Source organism: Moschus berezovskii, chromosome 9, assembly GCF_049115385.1.
Source record: "Moschus berezovskii isolate FMDL1 chromosome 9, NW_MosBer_1.0, whole genome shotgun sequence".
NCBI lineage: Eukaryota > Metazoa > Chordata > Mammalia > Artiodactyla > Moschidae > Moschus > Moschus berezovskii.
The window spans coordinates 29589189-29602086 of record NC_142468.1 but is presented as its reverse complement, the minus strand read 5'-3'; the positions used below and the strand labels follow the sequence as shown (position 1 = coordinate 29602086).

Genomic DNA, 12898 nt, shown 5'->3' with positions numbered 1-12898 from the left:
TAACAGAGTTTCATATAGCAGATGGTCTCTTCAGATCAGCTTTCATGTTGCTCTCATATTGTCCTGGTTACAAGTAGTTACCTAGATTTATAGTAAGTCACAACACAGGGTGGGTAGGTCCTCCCTTCCTTTCTCTGCTAGAAGTGTATTGGTTCTTCTAGACCTTTACTGTTTAATCTGCATTTTAAATCAGTTTATAAAATTCCACAAAATCCTGTTGGGGTTCTGACTGGGCTTTCATCAAGTGTCTAGATCAGTTTGGGGGAGTACTGATATCATTTCAAAGTCAAATCTTCCTGTTTATCAACATGTGTAGTGCACTATTTGGCTTTTTTCAAATGTCTTTCAGTAAAATGTCACAATTTTCTGTATCCAGGTTGAATGTGTATCTTGTCAGTTTCTTACTAGGTATTTTATAGTTTTTGTTTCTATTGTATGTGTTGTATTTAAACTTAAAAAATATGTATATATATAGTTATGGTACCTTTGGCCTATATTCTCATATGTAGCCAGTTTGTTGAACTTACTTTTTATTTATAACAGTTTATAAATTTGTCAGGGTTTTCTATGTAATCATCACTTGCAAAAACTGATGGCTTTTGTTTTTTCCTTTCTAATACTTTGGCTGGAAAAAAGCTTTTTTATTGACATACAGTATGCACACAGGAAGGAGCACACATAAGCTTAACTCTTGAAACATTTTCACAGAATGAACACACTTATTTAAATAGTACCTGGATCAGGAAGCAGAAGACTATTTGTACCTCAGAAGTCCCTCCTACCAATCCCTTCCACTGCAACCTCCCCAAAGAATAACTCTTGTGCTTTTAATATTTTTTTCTGGCTTTATTGACTTGTTTCATGTAGAGTCCCCTCTCTCCAATGTATCACTTCCTGCTTTTCTGCTGGAATATTCCCTACCTAGCATAAAAACGTGCTTTACAGTCATCAGTCTTAAATAACTCTTCCTTGACCCATGTCTGTTTCTAGCTACTGCTGCTTTTTGCTAATCGAACAAATGTTCCATAGTTACTGTCTCTGTTTCCTTACTTTGCAGTTTTCTTTTCAACTCACTTGATTCTGGCTTCTGTCTCTGGGATTCTACTGAAATAGCTCTTTGAAGACTACTGTGACTTTCACGTTACCGAATCCAACTGAGAGCTCTGTCAGTATCCTTTTCTATCTCTTAGCATGATTTGATGTGATTGGCCCTTTCTTAAAATACTTCCTTTTCTTGGCTTCCATGTATTCATTTAAGTATTTGTTTACTGCCCTTCTCACCACCAAGATTCCAAGTTTCACAGGTCAGGGGTGATGCCTAACTTTTTCACTGCTCCATTACCAGCATCTAGTCCAGCCTCAGATAGTAGATTGTTGCCTGAACTGTATTGATTATGGTTCACATTCAATCACTCTTGTCTCATGCTTACTTGGATGTCTTGCAGGTACCTCAAATTCAACAGGTCTAAAATGTGCTTATCAAATAGTCCACAAATTCTTCACTCTACTAGTTTCCATCTTTTGGGACACATCACTACCACCCATTGAATCAGAAACCTCAACTCATTCCTCTTCTCATCCCCACGTCTAATCCATCACTAGTACCTGACCATCCTACTGCCTAAATACCTTTTCCAAATCCAGCTACTGCCTTTTATTTCCATTTTCATCCTGCTGGATGCCACTTTGTTGAATTAGTGCAAAAATTTCTGAACTGTTTCTGTTCAAAACTCTGGTATTTCTCCCCTCCAGTTGGTTCTCTACATGGCCCTTTAAAAAATATGACTAGTTACATCATCCTCATATGGCAGACATTGTGTCTTGTTCTGTCCTCTGAAATACAGAAATAGAGTTAACATGGGGTAAGCAAAGCAATTCAGGACTGTACTTACCAAGTCATTTATATTTTATTTCAATTTCAGTATTTTTCCAAATCTTGAAAACCCCCTTGAATTTTTGTACAACTTCTATATCTTCTACAACTGTTGATCCTTCAGATTCTTTTCTTTTTCTGCACCAACCTCTTCTTCAAATTGAGTTCTGTAGACTCCCAATAACAGAGAGCAGATTTCATTCCTCATTAGAAGGAAATGTATAAGCAAAACTAGTTATCTGGGGTTGAAGCACTACATGGCTATTCATTTGTCAACAACTGTTTTAAAAATAGTAAAAGAAACCTACACTGGCTCCCTATATTAATATTAAGAATTCTTAGTGATCCAAAGTTAATTTATTATTGCTTTCTTTACTTGGTTAGATGTAGATTTTCAACTAGTTAATGAAGTGCATTTTGTAATTACTAAAGGACCCTGTTATTTCAGTGATAACCAGTTACCTGCAACAAAAGCCAGAATACAAGTGATATTAAACAGCTTCTCTTCTCCATCAGTTGGTGTCTAAGTAGTTGCTTTCAGAAAAGCATAATCAATCAAAGGGCAAAGTTGAAAAGTCCTTTGTTTTTGATGATGTGCATGGTTTTAAAATTTGAGAGCAATACAGCGTGACTATGCTTGTTTCCAGAATTAGCAAGAGTAGCAGGACAAGATTAATAGGTGCGTTCATTATGCCTAAGAAGTTGACTGGGTTTTTTTCCCCCAGAAAATAATTGCTTTTCTGGAGTGCAGGAAGCTTTTGCTCACTTATTGTCAAGATCTGTTATGCGGATGGGGGATGACATCATTCTTCCCACTGTTGGTAGGGCAGAAAGTCAATAAATGTGATTGGCAGCTTTGTGCAACATTGAAAAGTCTCCAGCAGATTTCTCACTTGGGACTCAGTAAAAACCAGAGGACTCCAGGAAATAAAGTCAAACTGTCCTCTCTTGACACAGGGCCATAAACATAATGGAATGATCTCTCCCACGAAAGATTTGAGCAAAAAATAATCTCTACTGATTTCCTCGGTTAAGTCACACCCAGCTTTCTTTTCTTCTTAGGTCCTGTTGTTTCAGACAGTGTCACTAGCAATGCATTATCTGTCTGATATTGTGTAACAAAAAATACCTTATTTTAAATGGGCACAGGAAAGTAGGAGAGTGAAATGCTTAAGACCATGGGCTCTTGAACCAGAGATCTGAATTAAAATCTTTACTCAGTGGGTCGTGCGACTTTAGGTGACTAACTTAATCTTTGTCTCAGTTTATAAAATGGAGGAAGATAAGAGTACTTCCCACAAAGTGTTTCTGTAATAATCAAATGTATTTATATAAAATGCGTGGCAGATAGTGATGGCCATTATTAGTGTCACTATTACGATTGAAGTTACAGGCGAATGGCCAAAAATTCTATTTTTCATCTTTCTGGGGACACTGAAGGTAAATTCAGCCTGGTATTCATGTCTGTGGATGGATGAATCTGCACATATAGCTAGGTAAATCTTTATAAATGGTCACCCAACACTTGGCAAAGCAAGCAGATATTTGGAAATTAAAAAAATGGAATCAATGTTTCATGGTGTCTTCATAGAGAGAGAGAGAAACATCTTATTTCTACCTTTTTTCTTCCCCCTGTAAAGCTACAACAATGGGGATAAATCTGATAGCTCTTTCTGTAATGTCACATCTTGTAATCCACTTTCACATTTGGTTTTTGCTGGTGGCATAGAAGGTGTAGAATCGTATTCTCAATAGGAAGTCCAGGGAGAGGTTCTGGCAGTTACTACAGCGAAGCAGGGGTTTGCAGCCCTTGAGCTCATACAACTCAGGCCAGCCATTGGGGAATGACCATACCCTTTGACAAGTGGGGACAGATCAGGAAGAGGCGGGGCTCTGCTCTACCTTGGATTAAGAGGAACAAGGATGTCTATTAAGTGTACAACAGCATTATTTCTAAAAACACAATGTAGATACCTTCATTAAGAATTTATTACTAGGACTTCCCTGGTGGTCCAGCGATAAAGAATCCGCCTGCCATTGCAGGGGGCCTGAGTTCAGTCCCTGGTCTGGGAAGATTCCACATGCAGCGGAGCAACTGAGCCCATGTGCCATAACTATTGAGCCCATACTCTAAGCCTGGGAGCCGCAACTACTGAAGCCTGCATTGTCCTAGAGTCTGTACTCCACAACTAGAGAAGCCAGCAGTGAGAGATCTGTGTACTGCAGCTAGAGAGTAGCCCCTACTCGCTGCAACTAGAGAAAAGCCTGTATGGCAAGGAAGACCAAACACAGCCAAAAGTAAATAAAATCATAAAAAATTTTATTGCTAGAAAAGCTAAGCATCATTTGAGTCCTAATATTTTTATTACAGTATTGATAACATCAAAGAACACTGATCACCAGTCACCATAAACAATATAATCATAATGAAAAAGTTTGAAATATTGCAAGAATTACCACTGTGTGGCACAGAAACACCAAGTGAGCAAATGTTGTTGGAAAAATTGTGCTGACAGAGTTTCTGCAAACCTTCAGTTTATAAAAACTGTGGTATCTATGAGGTGCAGTAAAGTGAAGCACAGTGAAATATATATGCCTGTTTTGTGCAAGAATATATCATTAATGATAATCCAAATTCAAAAAGCATTCACCTGATACTAATATGAAATGTATGTCTGATGTATCTAAATTAAAAAAAAAGCATTCAGATCACCCTTGTTGGTTGTGACATTTTCTTTTTCTAGCTGTGGTTTTTCTTAGCAACTCAGCAAGTCCTTGGTGCCTGTGGGTGTGGGCTGCATTGTACACTCCAAGTCTCCATCCATGAGGATCGTACAGTTTCAGAGCTCTAGGATCACTGAAGGACAGTGCAGGGGTCACCCATTCCTCCTCATTTTAAAGAAGCGGAAACTGAGGCCCAGAGGGAGCTGACTGCACGCAGTCTCACAGGGGGCTGGTGGCAGAGCTGGAGCTGATGCCTCTGTCTCCTGATTGCATCTCTCAGCACGAGGCTCCTCTCTCCAGCGTAGCTTTTCTCTTTTTCTAGTCTTGACACTTGAACTTGCATGAAATGAAGCCTCTGTGGTTCTGTTCCTCCGCTCAAAGGGAAGCCCACTCACTTCATTAGGTTGTGGATCCCCTTCCCAGTTAAGCATAGATTTTCTTCTGGGCTCTAAGGCGAGAGACTGTCCTACCTGCAAACAGTGGTTGAAAACCTGTCGGTTTTACAGAGACGCTGCTACAGCTCAATGAGAGGTGATAAAGACATAGGTAATTGCTGTAGAATAATCCCGCTGCCAAGAAGATGATTGAACTCCCACACAGAAGGTGAACAGATGGTAGATTATTGAAATGCATAGGCTGTGAGATGGGATAATTTAACTGATGGCTGGGCACCCTAATTTCCGACTGAGGGAGGCTCACGGGAGAATGTGCCTGCCGCTAGGTGGCGTGATCAGCCAGGGCCCGTATAGTTAGTCTGCTCTCAAAGAGAGGGAAACCAGATTCTATGCACGCCCAAGAATCCCTTAGTTCTTTCCCTAATTGGGACTGCAGACCAGTCCTGTGACTGAATAGGAAACTACCGATTTTAAAAGACTTAAAATCACATTAAGTTTAAAGTACATTTATATCACTGAGGACTTCTGCATGGAGAGAAACTAGAGAGATTTGGGGTACTAAATCACTAAAGAGATGGGGCTGTGGCTTAGTGGGGGCAGTGTCTGGACCAGCAGTAGCTCTGGGCTCCAATAATCTTTCAATCATTGGCTCCTCTGGTCCTAGTAACACTTTCTTTTTACCACCTTTCTCCTCTTCAGGCTTGCCCACTCCTGAATAGCAGGAATAACTAGCTCTAGAAACTTCATTTGGAAAGTTTATATAGCTTAATAACCTTATTTTAGAGGAAAAATAGGACTCCCAGGTGGCTCAGTGGTAAAGAGTCTGCCTGCAATGCTGGAGACACGAGTTTGATCCCTGGGTTGGGAAGATCCCATGGGGAAGGAAATGGCTACCCACTCCAGTATTCTTGCCTGGGAAATACTATGGACAGAGGAGCCTGGCGGGCTGCAGTCCAGGGGGTTGCAAGAGTCCTGACAGGGCTTAGCGACAGAGCACCCTCGCTTGCAGAGGAAAAATAAAGAAATCTATTGTGAACTAGTGTGACCGGGTGTAGGAAATTATAAGAGAGGAAAGGTGAGCTGATAACATGTCACCCTGTAATGGTTACCCAGCATTAGCTCTGTCATCTTACAGGTTTTTTTTGAAATGTTCCTCTCCTAACTTCGGTTTCTCAGCCTAGAGCACTAAAAGCTTCATCAGTGACTTTGGGGTGGCCTCTTCCTTCTGACTTTATGTGAGAGCCACTTTCTGTTCATGTGGGTGAATGAATGGGTGAACCTGTTCACCCACTGGACAAATGTTCATTGAATCTTTCTTTGTTCAAGCTTTTATCTTTTTCTTTTCCTTCTTTATTTTTTAATTGGAAGATAATTGCTTTACAATGTTGTGTTGGTTTCTGCTGTACAACTATGTGCATCAGCCATAATTATATATATATATGTATGTATATATATATATATCTCCCCTCACTCTTGAACCTCCCTCCCTCTCCTATCTCACCCCTCTAGGTCATCAGAGAGTGCCAGGCTGGGCTCTGTATGTTATATAGTAGCTTCCCACTAGCTATTTTCTTGTGTCTCAGTGTTTTCTTCTTTAAAATGAGGATAAATACCTATCTTGTAGGATTGTTAGAAGGATTAAATTAGCACTTTTATGTAAAATCCTGAAAACAAGTCCTGGCAAATAGAAAGTACTCAAATGTTAGCTGCTATTTAGTGCCACCACCACTGCCAACTACTGGGATATTACTGCTTTTACTGCTGTGTTACTGCTGCTATTACTCTATGACTGCTACTACTGTACATTACCGTTACCACTACTATTATTACCACTGTACTACTGTTACTTACTACTATAGTATTTCTACTCTTAAGTTATATTTTTGAGCCTGTATTTCTCTTAATTGCAGAAAATATCTAATCTTGTCAAGGTAAAATTTTAATCTAAATTTCTAATCTAATTTAACTTAGATTAAATAAAAATCCAATCTTGTTAAGGTAAATTTATTCTCTATTGGATCTTTGGTAAATAGTTATTTGAAAAATTCCACTTTTTCTCAGAGGGCAAGCCAGGGCCGGGCCATGTGGTCCATAATTGTCTTCTGTCTGCATGGGGCTTCCTTGTCTTTGTTGCACTTTGCTCTTTGGCCTCTGTCCTTACACATCTCTGAGGTCTGGGCTGATCTCTTCTGAACCATTTTTGGGTCTGATGGGGGTGGGAGATGGGATGGACAGACACCAGTGAGAAATTGTCAGATGTTCTCTGGTCTCATGTTTCATGAAGCTGAGCTCACCATTCTTGTCTCCACACTTTTGGGGACCAAACTGGACCAGAGGACTTCCTGCAAAGCTAATAGGCTCCCTGAGCTGTACTTTAGGAAATGAGGACCAAATCTCCTTGTCCTGGGCTCCCCAAAATTAAGGGAGGTTCTCTAATTTCCTACTTCATCTCTGTATTCCTACCCCTGCCCCCCAAACAAATATAGCACCTCTAAAATTTTATTCTTTTTTTTCTTTCCTAATTCTTCAAATCAAAACTCATGATTCATGAAAGAAATCCAAGTGTGGAGCAAGGAAAAGCTTTTTTTAAAAAAATGATTGTATTAGTGGAAAGGCTATTGGGAGGTACTTGAGTAGTACTTCTGAAATCATAGCGTGAAAGTGTCCAGTGAGGGGTCAAGTACATTGTTAACTATAAGCAATGTGTGCCTTATCCGTTGTTGTGTAACAACATTTCTGGGTATGGACAACTCACCAATTCAATCTGAAAATAGTTGGTAGTGCTAAGGCTAGAATGGACACATGAAATTTCTGGACTCTAGACTAAACACAAAGAAATACAATTTCTTTGACTGAATACAAGTCCGTTCAACATAGGCCAGTAAAATACTGCCAATAAGGAACTCTGTCACACTTTCAATGAGTAAGTGAGTTTCTAGTATAGATTTTGTACTTGAAAATAGTTTGTTTTATGAAGTTTATGGGCATCTTATAATTTTGCATTATTTCTAAGGAAATATATAAACTCTAGCCCCTTCTCCTGTATCATATACTCAAAAAGAGATGAATTAATAAGTTTTCTTATATTACTTGGGACTAGAGTTAGTTGTTGATCAGAGTTAAGATTTACCCTATTAGATCATGATGATCTAAGTCTGAGGGTAACAAAGTACGCCCTGTGGGCTGAACGTAGCCCAGTGCCTGCTTTATACACCTTGAGAGCATAAGAATAGTTTTTACAGTTTAAAATAGAAAAAAAAAATCAAAAGAAAAATATGTGATATGTGAGCATTATGGAAATTCAAATTTCAATGTCTATAAAGTTTTATTGGCACACAGCCATACTCTTTTGATTGCGTATTGTCTGGGGCTGCTTTCACACTCTGTTGGCAGGATCAAGTAGTTTCAGCAGAGACTAAAAGACCTGCAAAACCAAAAATCCTAGTATTTGACCCTTTATGGGAAAAGTTTGCTGACTTCTGGTAGCAGATGTGGATGAACATGAAGAGAGATTTAGGGAGAGTCTTCTGTTCAGCATCCTCTGTATACAGTCTACAGGTAAGAGCCATCAGCCCCTGCAGAGGTGCTGATCTTAAGGAAAGCAGGTGGGAGAAGTTGTGCTTTCATCATGGTGTTTGTCAGTTCCACCCCTCATCCGTGCTTCTTAGAGCCTGCTGTTATTTTATGCCACCTGCATAACCTGATTTGCATCTTAAATGAATATCCAGCTACCACTTGGACTTTTTTCTGAATAAGGAGAATGGCTTTTATGAAGCCATCTGTAGATGAAAAATAAAGAGCAGCAAGCAGTCCCAGAATGTGTGATTGAGGGAGCTAGCCCACAGCACAAGAGTCAAGCATCTGATTGGCTCCCCAAGTCAAGGAGTTACTAAAGAGGTACCAGTGTTGACTAGATACAGGCGGCAGACGGGAGGCCTCTGGAAGAGAAAGGGAAAATAAAAGCCATTTGAAACCCGTGGGCACACTTGGATAAGAGACTGGGCCAGAGCTAGTCTTCCCGTCCTGAACCCCTGTGCCCTGGAGCTCTGGGCTCTTCTCTCCTCCTAGAACCTAGCAGGCTTAACAGTCGTGGGACTCGACCTCTTGTGGGACTGCACCTACTACCCTGTGGGCTCTTCCTGGAGACATTCAAATCAGAGAGCGTTTCTACATCTCCACTCAAGTCTGATTTTTATGGTACATTCATCTTAATGATGTCAGAGGTTAATGATTGGTTGAAGCTCTTTTTTTCTTTTCTTTCTTGCCCTAACTATTCCCAACCACTGTTTACCCCCAGAGGAGTTGTCAGAAGCAAATTGCACAAAATGGAGCAACTCTTAGCTTCTAAATGCAAAATAGAAGCATGAAACAAGGATTAGGGAAGTCAGTGTGATGAGTCAGAGCAATCCTAATTGAGTTCCTCCCTGACATTCTCCCTCTGTCACCCCTTCCCAGTGTTTCTCCTTGAGTAGAAAGACTTTTTTGGCCAGGAAAAGAGAGGAAAGGGAGAGAAGAAGTGAGAAAGACCTCTTTTTTTTTGTAATGAAATATATTGCATTTATTTATTTATTTTAATTGGAGGCTAATTACTTTACATTATTGTATTGGTTTTGCCATACATTGACATGAATCTGCCCCGGGTGTACATGTGTTCCCCATCTTGAACCCCCCCTCCCACCTCCCTCCCCATCCCATCCCTCTGCTTCATCCCAGTACACCAGCCCTGAGCATCCTGTATCATGCATCGAACCTGGACTGGTGATTCATTTCTATCTCCTCTCTGCACTTTTATCTTCTCTTTTTATCTCCTCTCCCCTGCACCCTCTCTGTTCTCTGCCCTTTTCTGTCTCTCCTCTCCCTTTCCCCTTCCTTCACTCCTCTCTCTCAACCTTCTTCCCTCCTGCCCCTCACTACCTCCCACCCCTCTCCTCTCTCTTCTCCTCCCCTTACCACTCTCTGAGTCTGTTCTTTTGCTCCCCTCCTCAAGCTGAGTTGATTCAGGGAGGTGGCTGATCTCATGGAGGAACTCTGGTTGTCCTCATGGTACTGTCGTATCATGGAACTGGTTGCTGGTGCATCTAGGCTGGGGAAAGCCTTGGAGATCTCTGCAGATGCTCAGCAGTACAGCAGGGCATCCGAAAGTCCCTATGGTACAGACAGCAAGTGCTCGTGTATGTCCAAGACCTGAGACGGTCTTGTGGACAGCACAGGGGTGTGTGTATTGGTAAGACAGGACATGGTTATTCTCTGCCCATGGTGCTCCAGCATCTTAGTGGGTCCCAAGTTCCAGAGAGCTATTCAAGAAACTATTCTATTCAAGAATAGCTCCAGAGAGCTATTCGAGTGGCTATTCAAGGCCACTTGTTGCCTGTGTTAAGGACTGGATGAGATGAGTTATATCCTGAGAAGGAGGGCTTATGCCCCATTCCCCCTCCCAAAGCAAAGCTGGCCCTGGCTGGATCTAAGGTATGACTGCAGAGAGGAGAGGGATCAAGAGAACATTTTTCTGTTTAACTGAGCTTATTTTTCATAAAGGGCAGAACAGGAGCCCCAAATGAGAAATTAAAGTAAGTTATAGGAAATGAAGTTATATTTATTACATACCAGAATTTGTGATTATAAAATTTGTACCAGCTATAGTCACATTTATTAAATATGATGTGCCAGGTATTCTATGAAATGGTTTTTATGCCCTTTCTCATTTAATTCCTTTAATCTCATTCTAGGGGTGACTAAGTTTTTCAAGAGTACACTTGTGGGACTTCCCTGGTGGTCCTGGTGGACTTCCTCTGTCTTGCAGTGGTGTGGGTTCCATCCCTGGTCAGGGAGCTAAGATTCCACATACCTTGGAGCCAAACATAAAACAGGAGCAATATTGTAACAAATTTAATAAAATACTTTAAAAATGGTCCACATTAAAAAAAAAAATCTTAAAAAAAGAGCACGTTTTTTAGCCTGAGGTCACATAGTCAGAAAGGAAGGAGCTAGGATTTGGGTCAGCCAGTAATGACTCTGGAGTCCTACCTGCTCCACATCTCCTAATAGCTGAGGGTCAGATGGGACCTTCTGGCAGGCCACTGAAATCTACTTTGCATGTAGCTGTTAGTGAAGCAAACTTTTCTTTTGACAAGGAATCCTTTCTGGGCCTCTTGTCATGTGCCAGCTGCTCAGCTAAGCATGGGATACAAGATGACTAACATGAACTTCCCTCCAGGGATGGAGCAATCTGCCTCCGTTTGGTTCTAACACATGGAAAGGACTCGGTATCGACTGGTTGAGTGAATAAATTTGAAAGGTACAAAGCATCAGCAAGGGAAAGAATGTCTAATCTCAGATGTAGCAAGAAGAATATTGGTGAAAATAGGGATTTGATTTTAGAACGGTCTCTGCCTTAGGCAGTGCCTGAGGGCTGTTGGTTAGGAACCCGATCCTCACTGAACAAAGCCCTGGGAACAATTGGGCTCAGTGGAAAGAGATGGGCTCATCTGATCTGAGAGGGTTCCTTTATTTTTAACATCAATGAGGTGCTGGTGAAGGAAATCAGTCAGTGGCTCTCTGAGGGTGGGACTGTGTTCAGAAGGACTTGTTTGTGGAAACTGCACCCATTTCTTGTTGTCCACAAACTGAAAAAAGGATTAATGAAATGGTTGGTGTAGGTAGGGAATCTAGGTCATATTATAATGTCTAATGTCACATCTCTCACACACTGTCAAATACAGGATAGACAACAAGGCCCAGGTTTCTCGAAGAAAAGAATAAAGTCAGTTACAGCATCCTACCTTTGGCAGACGCACGTCGTGATTTCTGGTTGCCAGGCAATGGGAGGGGTCCTCCACCTTTCTGCTGTTTCCTTGTTGGCACCTCTATTCTGAAAACAAATGGTCAGGGAGGCCCATTTGTTGAAGTTGTAGGACATTTTAGTGGTTAGCCACAGACACTGGCTCTGGTTAATAAAAGAGAATGAATTGGAACAATGTAGAGAGCTCACAGGATAGAAACAGGGGCTCAGAAAGGGCAGGAAGCAGGTAGCACCGAAGATATTGAAGCAGGAATTGCTCCCAGCACCACTACTGGTGAACTCCAGCCTTACTCAGTCTTTTCATCACTCCCCTCCCAATTCCATCCCAGAAGAGGGGCATCTGTCTGACCTGGACTTGGTACCCACCTCCTGCCCAGCTGAAGGCGAAGCATCTTGATTTAAGCCTAAAGACTAATCTAAAGGAGAAGCAGTAATTCCTCAAGGAAACAGGTGGTAAGTTACCAGATGAGATGGTTGGATGACATCATCAGCTCAATGGAAATGCGTTTGAGCAAACTCCAGGAGATAGTGAAGGACAGGGAAGCCTGGCATGCTGCAGTCCATGGGTTGCAAAGAGTCAGACACGACTGAGTGGCTGAACTTTTTACTTTACCATCAGAAGGTGGAGTGGGTGCTGGGCAACCCCTGAGCACCGTGGTTGGAAGGCTCAACTTCCTGAAACTCTCGTTGACCTTGGTATATGTTGCAAGACCTTGGTATAGGTCTTAAAAGCCTTTTATAATCTTGCTGTCTTGTTTCTGGACATGCCTGTGGTAGCCGTTCCTCCCACACCCTCACTCCCATCTAACTTTCCCTTTCTGACCTAGGTGTCTTTGCCCCATCTACTCGAATATCAACTTCTCTTCACCAGGAGCTAATGCCTTCCTCTTGCATGCTCTCATAAAACCTTTTGTTTTATACATCTACTTAGATTATGACTATGTTGGGTCCCAGTTGTGGCATGTGGGCTTCTCTGTAGTTGTGGTGCTGGGACTCCAGAGTGCATGATCTGTAGTTGTGGCATGGGGGCTTAGTTGTTCTACGACATGTGAGATCTTAGTTCCCTGACTAGGGATCGAACCCATGCCTCCTGCTGGAAGGCAGACT

The 12898-nt window shown here is 41.5% G+C and overlaps 1 long non-coding RNA gene across 1 annotated transcript; it reads right to left on the bottom strand.

The window, feature by feature from the left end:
* Positions 1-10205: 10205 nt before the first annotated feature.
* On the bottom strand, positions 10206-12374 carry LOC129562551 (uncharacterized). Its single transcript, XR_008687217.2, has 3 exons — positions 12254-12374; positions 11772-11860; positions 10206-10837 (listed from the first exon to the last, which is right to left on the bottom strand). It is a non-coding gene; the product is annotated as an uncharacterized LOC129562551 (long non-coding RNA).
* Positions 12375-12898: the final 524 nt, after the last annotated feature.